Source organism: Camelus bactrianus, chromosome 30, assembly GCF_048773025.1.
Source record: "Camelus bactrianus isolate YW-2024 breed Bactrian camel chromosome 30, ASM4877302v1, whole genome shotgun sequence".
NCBI lineage: Eukaryota > Metazoa > Chordata > Mammalia > Artiodactyla > Camelidae > Camelus > Camelus bactrianus.
This window is the reverse complement of record NC_133568.1, coordinates 23,862,621-23,875,715: the sequence shown is the minus strand read 5'-3', so window position 1 is coordinate 23,875,715 and position 13,095 is coordinate 23,862,621. Positions and strand designations below refer to the sequence as shown.

Here is a 13,095-nt window from a genome sequence, read left to right as displayed (position 1 = left end):
TCTCTATAAAAACAAATAATCAATGACTTCTACATGGCTAAATCTAATTAATGATTAACTCCTAGGCTTGATTTTCCTGTCTTATTGATCAGCCAGTAGCATTTACGTAACTGGCCATTCCATTTTTCTGAAATCAGCCATTTACTTGGCTTCTGGGAGCCTCCTCTCTCATGGATTTTCTCCTACCTTGGTCATTGCTGCTTCTGATTCTGCTTCAGTGGCTCTGTCTCACCTCACACCTCTGATATGGAAGTGCTCTGCTGCTCAGTCTTCACACAGCTTCTCTTCCCCAATGGTAATCACTCTGACTGAATGCATCCAGTCCCTTTCCTTCAAATCCACCTATTTCCTAATGTTTACCAAAATTATCTCCATTCTGAAATCTTCCTTTAATTCTGGACTCACATATCTGGCTGACAACGTAACACCACTACTCCAAGATCTAATTGGCATCTCAAATTTCACATGTCCAAAAACAAATTCTTGAACACCAGCCCCCAATCTAGACTATTCCTCCTACTGGCCTCCCTCTGTCAATTAACAGACATTTCATCATTCCAGCTTCTCAGATCAAGCCAAGAGATCCTTGATTTCTCTTTTTTTCACATTGCTTATCATCATTGTTGGAAAGTTCTATCAGCTCTGGCAGGGAAATGTGAAATGTGTCCAAAATCTCATCAAATTCATCTCTATTATCCATCTCAAACCTCCATATCTCTTGTCTGGACTGTCGTATTTAACCAGTCCTCCTGCTTCAACTTTTTTCCTACTCCAATGTTTTCTCCACAACACAGCTGGAGTGATCCTTTTAAAACTTAACTTATTATGCCATATCTAGGTTATGAGAATGTGTCATTTTCATTAATTTATACAAACACAATACTCAATAATACCACTTACAGCCACACGGTGGACAAAGACTGCCCACCTCTAAGGAATATATGGATATAAAATTTAGGAGCTGAATTTTGTTGTCAGCTGGAAGACCCTGGCCTTCTGTGAGGATCCCATTTCTAAGACAGTGGTCCTGGAATCTTTCCTGTCAATCTGCACTTGAAGGTCAAATTTATTTCAATCCCATATTCAAATTCAGAAGCCAGAATGTAGATTCATATAGCATCAACACCTTTATAGAGTCCATTCATTACATGTCGTAATTGCCACAATCTACGTTTTCAATCCACACAATCGTTAAAGTTTATAACTCAAGCCTTGTCACTACAAAAAAGAACAGAGAAGCTTGGGCAGCATCAGAGAATGGGATGAGAGCAACTCAAAGCTGCCTGGCTTTGGCCGGACTCAGTCCTGCTGTGGAGTTTACCCACAGGAGACTCTGAACTAGAGATGGAATGAATCACCCCGGAGCCCTTAGACAACCCCTGTGATCACTCCAGCTCCTACCGAATAGCTTACACACAGAACCTTCCGGAACTACATTGAACTCCAGTGGATCGCCTGGCCCGTCCACCTCTCCTCCTCCTCTCCTTTGCTATCGAGTGTTACCATTCCACTGAGTGCTTATAGTTTGTGAGTTATGTTTTCACCTCGTTCAGATGATGAGTAAACAGAAGACAGGAAATCTAGGAGTATATGCTGAATTATAAAGCCAGTTCATCTTTTGCAGCCATCACAAATTCAACTTTTGACATAAGGCCTTCATAATCCTAAATTTACTAAGGGAGGAAATGAATGGTTCTGTGAAAAACCCTCAAAACTATTTCTGTAAAAACTAGTCTAACGTTGCTTCAGGCTCTTCTTCATTGAAAAATGTTGTCACTTTGCCTTGTGGTACATTTTTAAATGGTTCCTGCATCTTAGAAACATATGTTTATGAGTCAGTGACTGAAAGACTTACTTCTATGTTTTTTAAATTTAATTCTACAGATTAAAAGCAAGCATTCTGATAAAATAGCATTTGTAAACTCTGCAATGAGCCATGTTTTCTGCCCAATACTAAAGATATTTCTATCTTCAGCTACCAAAAAAAGATGCTTCTATCAGAATTTTAATATCAGATATCTTTACATCTTTGTTACACATAAGAGCACTTCTTAGTAAATATCACTGAATGTAAATCACCCAGCTAATATTTAAATATATAATAATATTAATAATCCTCTGTGAAGCTATGATTTCAATGGAATGGCCCTGAGCTCAATCCATCTTCTTTTTGATGAGCTGATTTCCTCCAGTAAAATATGTATCTAGTTTTCCTTTCTAAAGCCAAAGTCTGAAGTTCACACTCGATCACAGTTGAGCAGCTGTACTTGGTCAGTGCACTGAGGACTGGGCACTGGGTATACAAAGTGCCCTTTGGATACAGTCTTTAAATTCAGCCTAGATCTATTTAATTAAAATAAAATGCCATAAGATCACTGACCAAAGTATTTGAAATGACAAATGTACTTAACTCTTTTAGTAGTGGGAAGTTTAAAAGGATGAATCTTTACATTATCTGTTTGGGTGCTTTGCAACAGGCATTACTCCAATAAAGCCTACTTAAGTGATAGTAAGCTTCTAAAATAGTAGATAGTACATTTCCAAGACGATAGCAGAAAAATTATATATGTATTCAAAACTCATTATTATAACAAGGTAATTTTATACTTCTATTTCATTAAAAACATTGAAAAATAGAAAAGAAGAAAATGAATGCTATTTCAGATAGTAGTCCCATTCTATTTAGAGGAAAAGCAAAATAATGTGTTTAAAGCTTGAATATTTGAAGGGGAAAGTGTTGATAAATAGGTTCTATTTTTTTTTACTACAAATATACTGTTCTCAACATCACCTATTAACAATATAAATTTTATATGTGCTCTTCACCCATTGAAATAAAACTTATGTGATATTTTTCTTTGGTAATAATTGAGTCTTCCCACAATTTTAAGAAGGCACTCATTCATACTACACATCAAAATAAAACAAAGGAATGCCAGTGTGTTTCCAATACCATTTCCAGTCACTTTACATATTTCACTTGTGAATAAGCAATATGAGGTGAAATTTCCTTTGAGAAATCAAAATATATCTTCTTTGAATATGAATACAACATTCAAGAAAATAAAAGAGAGAGGACAGCATAAGAGTTGAATATGAGAACAGCCAATTTAAATGTAAAAACTGCTTATTTTCAGTAGCAGTTTCTTGTTTCTATTCCCAAAGGCAGGAGTGGACCACCTGAGAGATGTGATTAGCTGGGATTTACAGATGCTGGAATTGATCTGCCTGTTGTCTTACCGCCTCCGTCCTGCACTCTATCACCCCAATGCCCATTCCAAACCATCCTGCTAACTCTTGCCAGATTCACATTCCTAAAATACCAGTGCAGCACAGTGGAATGGCTCTCGAACCAGAAAGACGTTGTTTGGAATCCTGGCTCCACTTACTATATCTATGGCCTTAAAGAAATCATTTCACATTTCTGAACATCAGATTCCTTTGTGTGTAAAATGAAGACAATATGTAAAATGAAGTTCATTTGATTGCACAACTATCAAAATTGTAGATGTATGTAAATTATCTTGTACACGGAAGCACAATTATGTGTTGACAGTACGACCATGATGAAGATGATGATTATGAAGAAGAATAAAATGATGCAGGAAAAGGAGGAGGAGAATGACGATAAGGAGAAGAAATACCCTCATCTCTTAAGAAACTTGCAATTGCCCCAATTGCATAATATAAAAGGACAAAACGAATCTGTGTGAATTTCAAGACACTCCATGACTTTGTCCTGCTCTATCCACTGAGCACAGTGTCTGGAACTCACAAGGTGTATTTTTTCTGCTCCAGGCTTTACTTCCTATCCTTCCTGGCTTTACATTAATTTATGTCTCAAAACCCTTTGCTCCAACTACATCTACAAAATAAGAATACTCTTTTTGCTTTTCAGCAACTATCCAAATTTTACCGATTTGTTTAAAGTCTCAGCTCAGGAAGCCAGACTTTTCTTTCAAGCCTTCTCTAAAATCTTGTTAAGAAGGGAACATTGAAGGTTTTATCATTATGGCAAAATTCAGCTGACCTTGTAATATAAGCAGAGGAGATATGATGTATCTTCAAATAGAAATGGCCTGAGATCATTTTCAATTTTAAAGAATTACTTCCATTATATGTGTGGCTCTAATAATAAGATGAAACCCTCATAAATGTCAAGGCCACACCCATAGTGAGGCACCAAGAAGCTATGTCCCAGTGATTAAGTAATTACTGAATCCAATGAAAACATATGAGGAGTGCAAAACAGAAATTACTCAATGATCTTATTTTACAAGAAAACTATTTTTTTTTTAAGTTTTGGGGGAAAAAAGCAATTCATATAAAACATTTTTCTAAATATTTAAATAGACTTCATATTTTAAATTAATAGTGCAAAATCATACACAACTTCGACAAATACCCTATCACCAGCTTTTCAAGATTCCTTTCTAATCTAATGCTTATGTAAAAATATGGAGAAAAGTAAGGATTAAATAATATTTAACTTATATGTGAGGATATTTGACAATAAAATGATTAACAGAAAAATATTTAATCAAAAGTTGTAATAATACCTTATCCCACAAAAATATTAGCAAAAGTATATTCAGATGATTTTAGCAAATTAGAAAAACTCGTGTTTATGTAAATGAGAATATCAAGAAATATCATTGTATATTTCAATGCCATATGTTACTTACATGTTTCCAATTACATTTTTTAAAGACTATCTCCCTTATATTTTTATTTAACAGACTTAGCCACTCAACATTCATTTTATAATTTATCTTTGCAGGAAACATAAGCAAATACTTCCCAATGGTTTCCAGAGATTTTTTTTCTTCCGTTCTGTAATTAATTTCTATAGAGTAGAAAGTATCTCTTCCCTTTTATTATGTACAGAATTTTATTATTTTATTCTGTCTCTTCCCTACACTACCTAGGTTACTTATATAAAGAAATTAATATTAGTGCTAAGTTTGAAGCATATTTTTCTGTCAACATAAGGACTAGCACAATGAAAATAGCTCTAAATGTATGAAGCATAAATATGAGGGTTTGCAAAACAATTCTACTATTTTTTCACTCTAAGAATATAGATTACTTCAAACACATTGACTAACTCGTATTCATTTGCAAATACAAAACAAGGTTTTCTTATCAACATATGACATTACTGTCTAAATTTAGAGTTGAAAATCTTACCTGAGCTTTGTTAGTATACAGCTGTTTTTTTAAAACACAGGAAATGTATGACAAGCTGTCAGTATAAATAACACCAATGTGGAAAATGCAAAAGGGAGGGAAGAAATCAAGTCCATTTTAAGAAGAAATTCCAAATCCCTCAATTTCCCAGACTTACAGTAGATTTGTTCTGCATCTTACAAGCAACTCTATTTTTCTTTGCTCCGAGAAGAATACATGCTTTGCCCCAGCAGGAAAATATAAAAATTAAATAGAAAACCACAAGGTTATTAAGCATCTTACCCTCTGGGCTTGCTGGGCTGCTCCAGCGGCTCAGTGTTACAGGCACATGTGTAAACAACAGAATTTCCTGCATCCTTTTCTCATCTGTGCAGCTCTGGGGTCCTGGCCAACAGGATTATTTCCAGTATTAAGGCCAGTCCACACTAACTCGAAAAAGATTCCTATTGGTTGTGAAGTTTTATCAAAACCAATACCACAACACCCTTTGTGGATCATAAGTGAGCTATCCAAAATGAAATCATTTTCACGTTCTCTAACTCAGTGTGGTCATCCAACACGTCCTGCACAACCTATCTGAAACTGTGCACTGTGAGTGATAAAGGAAACACCCACCCCTTTATACACCAGTGTGTTGAATGTTTAGTAACAATTTGTATAACTGGCAATCATAGTAAAAAAATGGCAAAGCAAAAAGTACTAATAACGTATCTATCTGCAAAAGATTTAAAGAAAGATTACACTACAGATTACAGGAACAATAGGAAACATCATTGGTTTAACTCGACTTTTATTGGATTGCCCCAAAACAGAAAAAGAAATGATAATAAACTATTTGGGTACAGAAATCAAGATACAAAAACTGTATGTCAAAACCTTTGATTTCAGTCATGTTGGCAGGAATTGTGAGCTGCAGTGTCCAGGGCCTGCAAACAGAGCTCTCTGGCCCTTTTCCCCTGGGGAAAAAAAAAATGAAATGACTTTCCAGTGACATGATGCAGCTGTCAGGAAGTGTTCTGATGAATGGGTGATGGCAGGCCACATAAAAACGCCTCTGGTTGAAACTAACAGCACAGAATGCTCAAAGAGGAACAGGAGAGGGCAGAAGAAACGTAATCACTATGTTCCTTATAAATAGCACGAGAACGGCATTTGAAAGTCAGAGGGTTAATGTCTTCAAATTATTTTGTTCTTCCTCCCTACTTAATTTGGAGGAATATTCTTAGCTGAATTACCTACTTGTCATCAATTTCTACTCAACAGCCTCCTTTCCTCACTTCCTGCTGCAATGGCGAAGGTGACCATCCCCTTATAGAAAGTGAACTAACCCTCTGACGTTCTCTTTTGTTTTGTCTTTTCAGAAAATGTGTCGGTCACCATACTCTTTTCTCTTTCTTTGAACTCTCTCCCTCTTGTCTGGATTTTCCCCATGAGACTTCAAACACCATCGGTTCTTCGGTCAGTTTTAGTTTTGCCAATGAATCTCACTTTCAGTTCGGTCGTTTTCGCCTGTAGGTACCATTCTCTTCTCCTTTGGGCTCAGATGTCTGAAAGAGTTCTTTCCAGCCAAGAACCCCATTCAATACTCCAAAGTGATTGTCGCTGAAGACACACACTTGCACACACACACACACACACACATTCACACATGTGCACGTTTTGTGTTTTTTTAAGCTTACAGAACCTTCTCAGCCCTCATTCTACTTGTCATCCATCTACGCAGCCTTTGATGCTGTTCACAACCCCACTGACGTGAAGACTCTCTTGTCTCTTAGCACTACGTCCTCCTGGTCTTCCTCTTGACCACTCACCCCTTCTCCCCGCTTTCTGGTGGTTCCTCTTTCCCCTCTCATCCCTCCATATACATCAGGTATGTCCTCGTGTAAATCTACTGCCTCTCAGGATAATGCCACCCATTCTGATGGTTTCAATTATCACCTTTCTTTTCTGATGGTTCCCAAATATGCACAGTTGGATCCAATCCACTTCTGAGTCTATACTATACTCTGCTACTAGAAAATAGGACAATACATCCTCAAGATATTTAAAACTGAAACCTCTCCATGGTCTTGCTGTGTTGTTTACCTCAGCAATGCCAACCAGTCTCACACTTTGCTGAAGGAAAAAAAAAAAAAAAACAATTCTGGAAGTCATCCTTGACTTCTTTTCTATTCTATGTTCAATCCAGCATCACTTCCTTCTGATTTTACTTCAACGATCTGCCCAGTCCTCTCTCTTCCCACTGCAACAATCCTGGTTGAGGCATCCATCATAATCTATCTGGATCACCTCAGTGTCTTCCTAAATGACCTTCTGCCCCCAGACTTGTTCTTCCCCATCGTTAGTAAGAGTTACTGTGGTTGATTTCCAGTACTCGTGCTACTTGCAATTGTTGAAGATTTTTAACCCCCTTATCAAGTCCCTTCCTTAAAATACATTTGCCAGGATGCAACTTTCCTGGAGGATTTTTTATGACTTGTTGACCGTGTCACGTCCTTGTCCCCTCTTTTATTACTTTGCTCTCCTCTCAAGGAGGAATCTGCCCAAGGGACGATCACTGGTCCTGTTCTCACTCCACATACATCTGTTTCTGTGGCTTCTCTTGCCATGCATATTACAGTGGCCTGAATTATGTTCTCCAAAAAGATTGTCAAAGTCTGCACCCTTGGTAACTGAATGTGCCCTTATTTGTAAATAAGGTCTTGGCAGATGTAATCAAGTTAAGATGGGGCCATCCTGGATGAGAGTGGGCCCTCATAGAATGACTAGTGTCCTTTTAAGACAAGGGAATTTTAGACACAGAAACACAGGGGAGAACACCCCAAGGAGACAGATGCAGAAATTGGAGTGACGTGTCTATAAGCACAAGAATCTAGGAAGGGGCAAGGAAGAGTCCTCCCCTAGAGCTTTTGGAGAGAAAGTACGGCCTTGATTTTGGGCTTCTAGCCTCCAGAACTGTGAGACAATAAATATCTATTGTTTTAAGCTAAGAAGTTTGCAGTAATCTGTTAAACAGCCCTAGCAAATATACTAATATATAAATAATTCCCAAACATATATGGCCAGCCCGAAGCAGTTTATCAACTTCAGATCTGTATTTCTAACAGTCTGATGAGAATAGACATTGGGGGCCATTTAAATCTCTCAATAATCTCCAAACACCAGATCTGTTATTCTTCTTCCAAAACCTCCACTGGGCTCTGTGTTATCAGTCTTAAATATAGACACCATTATCCAGTCTCTCAGGCTAGAAATATTTTTTATTATTCCTGAGTCCTCACTCCTCTTCACCCTTCAAATACAATACCTCATTTTTATAGTAAAATCTGAAAGAATTGTCTGTTTGTCTGTCTCCACTTCATCTCCTCCATCTCTTTTGAACCCACACCAATCAGATTTTAGCAAAACAATTATTTACTAGCCAGTTTATAAAGTACTGATCAGTAAAATCTGGTTATATAGAGAGGGCATTGTCTCACTTAGAACTTTGTCCAACAAAGGCTATTTTTTCCCATACAACCCTACTTCCCCAGGGGTCAGAAAGTGGAGTAGGTGTCCTGTTCTGTCCTTATTGCCAAATCTGGGTCATAAATGCTTTGTTGATTGACAGTGTGGTACCTACTAGCATCATAGAAACAAAGTTATCCCCTATCTCCATCTTACTTCAAAGGGTACATTGTCACTGTGACTTATAACACACACACACACACGCGCATAAGTGTACAAAACCTTCGTTCCATTAACACTCCATATCCCATAAAAAGGAAGAGGCACATAAGAAAAAAAGGAGGAAATTCAGCCTTGGAGTTTTCATAATTTGTTGGCAAGTTCACAACAGCTTTAAGCACTCAGCACACTCAATGCAGGCTGGTTTCTTTGTGAGTGTTTATTCCAATTTCACTTTCTATATTAGGTCCTCCCTGTGAATTCTGATATTTGCTTACGTAACAGTACCATTTCTCAACTTCCTCCCTACAAAGAGAATTTTTATTTTTGTTTGGGGAAACAATGTATTCAGCGGAAAAAAAAAAAAAGAGTATGTTACCAAGACTCCCAGAGAAGTTTTGTCAGTGAAACATAAGTGAAAGCCTGATGGGCATCTTTGCGAAGTTTTGTCTTCCTGGTCTGGATGCCTCTCCATCTCACCTCTTTCCTCTTCTCCTTTCCTCGAACAAGGGTAGGAGGCTGGAAGTGGAGAGGCATTTAACCTAGGTCATAAGGTCACGATTCAGATGGAAGCCGAGTGGAGAACAGCAGGAGGAGCTGGGACCAAGATTGGCCTCGAGCGGACTTTGGTGACGGGAGGAAAAGAGAATTCAGCTGGTTCAGCCACTGTCATCAGGGTTCTCCCGTGGCTTTATTTATTAAAGTGGGAGCTGCAGGCCAATAAAAAGTTGTAACAGTATCTTACCGCAGAAACCGTGGGGAATGAATATTAATCAGAACTGATTTTAGTCTAGATCCTTATCACCTAATTGAGGAACCCTGAAGGAACCGTGACATTGAAATCTCCCGCAGAAACCTTTACTCAGTTTTACAGCTATTTCGCACCGTCTCTGTGAGGCTCCTCCTGATTCCCGCAGGAGTTAACGCTGCAGCCAAAGGTGATATTCATGTACTTAGTCTCATGTCCGTTTCCTCAGGGAACTGTACATTTCTTAAGGAGATAATGTTGTATTTGTCTCTGACCTTTTGCAAATGAGCAAATTAAGTAATGAATAAACGAATGAAGGTGTAAATAAATAAATATATGAATGTTTTAGGAAAGAAATGAAAACAAAAATAATGAGAGTATCTTAGAACTGGACAAATTTTAGAGAAGGTAACTTAGAAAGACATATTTTAAAACATTGGGTAAGCGGTGAATTTAAAATTTCTCCTAATATTTTCCCCTACTTTTATAAGTTGAAAGAATTTATAGTGCCAAACATTACACATATATGCCTTTCACTGACAAAGTAAGAAAAACAGAAATATTAACAAAGTAAGACAAGTGGAAAAGATTTTCCTTGGATCTTACTATTTGAAGTCAGCTGTTCTGTTAAATTTTAATTGCTACAATTTTATGACACTAATAATATTTGTTGATTATTCTAAAGAAACGTAATTGTGTCAGTAACTGAAAATTTTTTGCAAGGAAGCCAATTTTGGTTTTGATTGAAATGCACTAGGTGATTTGAAATCTCAGATTAGAAACATGTACACACAGACTCACGGAGTACATTGTGATTTTACAAACACACCCTTCATCAATCAAGAGACCAGCTGGGAAGCTACGTCTTTTATTAAACTAACTTGTGCCTGTTCACATACATCAGTTACATAAATCTGAATGTCAATTCGTGAGTCATATTGCAGTGTCACAGAAAATATTCTTCTTCTTCTCTCACTCTTTCAGAAGTAGGAATTACTGTCTCACAGTGTCCAGAATTTCTTTACAAGCACAATGTATATTTTCTATGAAAATGTCTAAGTTGTAACACAAAGCTAAATTGATTTATATTTTGTCAGTTGATGGAAAAGTTAAGGAAAAACTGTAAGAATCATAAATCTGATCCACAAGAGAGCATATGTTAAAAAGAAGAGGCCCTGATCTCAGGTAGACGTCAGAATCACATCCCTGAGCCTATCAGCCCCTTTATTTATAAACTAGATGTTATAACCTATAGAGAGATGCCAAGGGTTAAGATGGATATAGGAATACAATGTGCTTATGTATCTGGATATAATGTCATTATATAATGGATATAAAGTGCTTAACAGAGACCTAAAATTAAATAAATTAAAGCTCTCATTAGTAGTAATTATTTTTAAAAGTAGTATGTTAAATCATGTCCGAAGAGATCTGGGTTTGCTCTGGATCTCAATGTGTTGTCTATGTTAGACCATGTATTTTACTTCAATGAAGGAAAATCAGGGAGGCAAAAATGTATATTGAAAATTATTATTACTTTTCTCATGTTATAAGTGTCTATATAAATGGCAAAATATACACTTTAATGAAAACTCTATCAAGTCTATCATAACTATGAATTCTTAACGTCCAGTATTCAGTTAGCCTTTAAACTGTTTGCGACATGTGTTATCACAGTCTTAACTGAGTCTGAAGTCTCTTAATATTTAAAATTCAGAGTATATTTGAGGTAAACCAATGCAGTCTAAGAATTAAAAATTCCTACGATACGGAAAAACATAATCACGATCATCAGAGAATCATTAGAATAGCTGTAAATTTTCCTTTCAAGAAAGAACAAAACATGGAGTTTAGTCTTCAGTATCATGTATCACTTTTAAAACCTGGAACAAGACATTTTGTGAAATTTCTAAACATCAAAAGTATATTGCTTCCATAAAAATTTTAGGTTTATTTGTTCTAGTTCTATGAAAAATGCCATTGGTATTTTTATAGAGACTGCATTGAATCTGTAAATTACTTTAAGGTATGAAAACGTCATACACACACACACACACACACACACACACACACACACACACACACAGAGGAATGTTACTTAGCCATAAAAAAGAATGAAATCTAGGGTATTACACTAAGTGAGTTAAGTCAAACAGAGAAAAAAAATACCATACGATTTTACTTACATGTGGAATCTAAAAAGCAAAACAAACTAACAAAACAAAAGCAGACTCACAGATACGGAGAGCAAACCGGTGGTTGCCAGAGGGGAAGAGGGAGGGGGAACAGGCAAAACAGGTGAAGGGCATAAAGAGGTACAGGATTCCAGCTGTAACATGAGTAAGACGCAGGGATGTAATAGGCGCATCGGGAATACAGCCAACGACATTGTAACAAGTCTGTATGGGGACAGATGGTAACTGGTCTTATTTCACTGATCATTCCATAATGTATGGGATATCGAATCACTATGTTGTACACTTGAACTAATATAATACTGTATGTTAATTATAACTGAATTAAAAAAAAAGCATATTGGATCTGATGACAGGGGAACCAATGCAGGGAAACTACAAAACATAAGATCCAAAAGAGAAATCTGCCACAAAGTAAAAGTTGATCTTCCCAGAGGACCCAGGAGAAAATCCAAGCACAGTGTAAACCTAAACTGATGGGGTCTTCATAACCAGGGTCATCGCTGCACAACTGCCTGACCACAGGGCCTTGGGAGCTGGCCTCTCCACAAACACACACACACACACACACACACACACACACACACAGCCAAGGCTGCCAGGAAGACAGAGTCGAATGCCTGAAGAAACCACTTTATGTTTTAATTGAGGTGACATTGGTTTATAACATTGTATGTTTCCCGTGTGTACACTGCTACCTCTGTACACACTACAGTGTGCTCACCCCCAAGTGCAGTTTCCATCCGTCACCATATGTTGACCCCTTTCCCCATTTCACCCTCCCCTACTCACCTTCCGCTCTGGTGACCACTTCTCTGTTCTCTGCATCTATGTGTTTGTGTGTTTGGTTTCGTTTGTTTGTTTTATTTTTTAAAACTATTTCATGTATGAGTGAAATCATACTGTATTTGTCTTTATCTGACTTTTAAATAAAGTAGTTCATTTCCCCGAGGAGGGCTCCTCGCGTGAGCCCCAGGGGACAGGGAGAGAAGTGTAACAGAGCTTCAGGAAAATCCAAGACCCTGAAGGGTCAAGAAAAGAGACCCCACTGGTAGTGAGGTACACTGAAGCAATCCACTCAAAAATAAAAGACTAAAAAAAAATGTGAAGAAAGGCTATCTAGAGCTTGCTTTCCTGCTCTACACCCACACACCACAGTGGGAAATGCCTGGAAACAGGCTCACCAGCCCCTTGACACGGGTCCTTTCAGGGGCCAGGTCAGCTGGGTAAACAAATGTACCCACTACAGCAACCTCCCCTGGGCACCGGGCACCTCATCTGCAACATGTTATCGTA

General features: G+C 37.5%; 1 protein-coding gene across 8 annotated transcripts in view; it reads right to left on the bottom strand.

Moving 5' to 3' along the window:
• CCDC102B (coiled-coil domain containing 102B) overlaps positions 1–13,095 on the bottom strand; it is a 318,630-nt gene that overhangs the window by 183,420 nt on the left and 122,115 nt on the right. For 2 of the 8 annotated variants that reach the window (XM_074355390.1, XM_010947066.3), the window contains exon 1: positions 5,473–5,615. The exons of 2 other annotated variants lie outside the window; for them this stretch is intronic. The gene's annotated coding sequence lies outside the window, so the exon portion shown is untranslated. 4 more of the 8 variants (XM_074355385.1, XM_074355384.1, XM_074355388.1 and 1 more) reach the window with 4 other exon arrangements.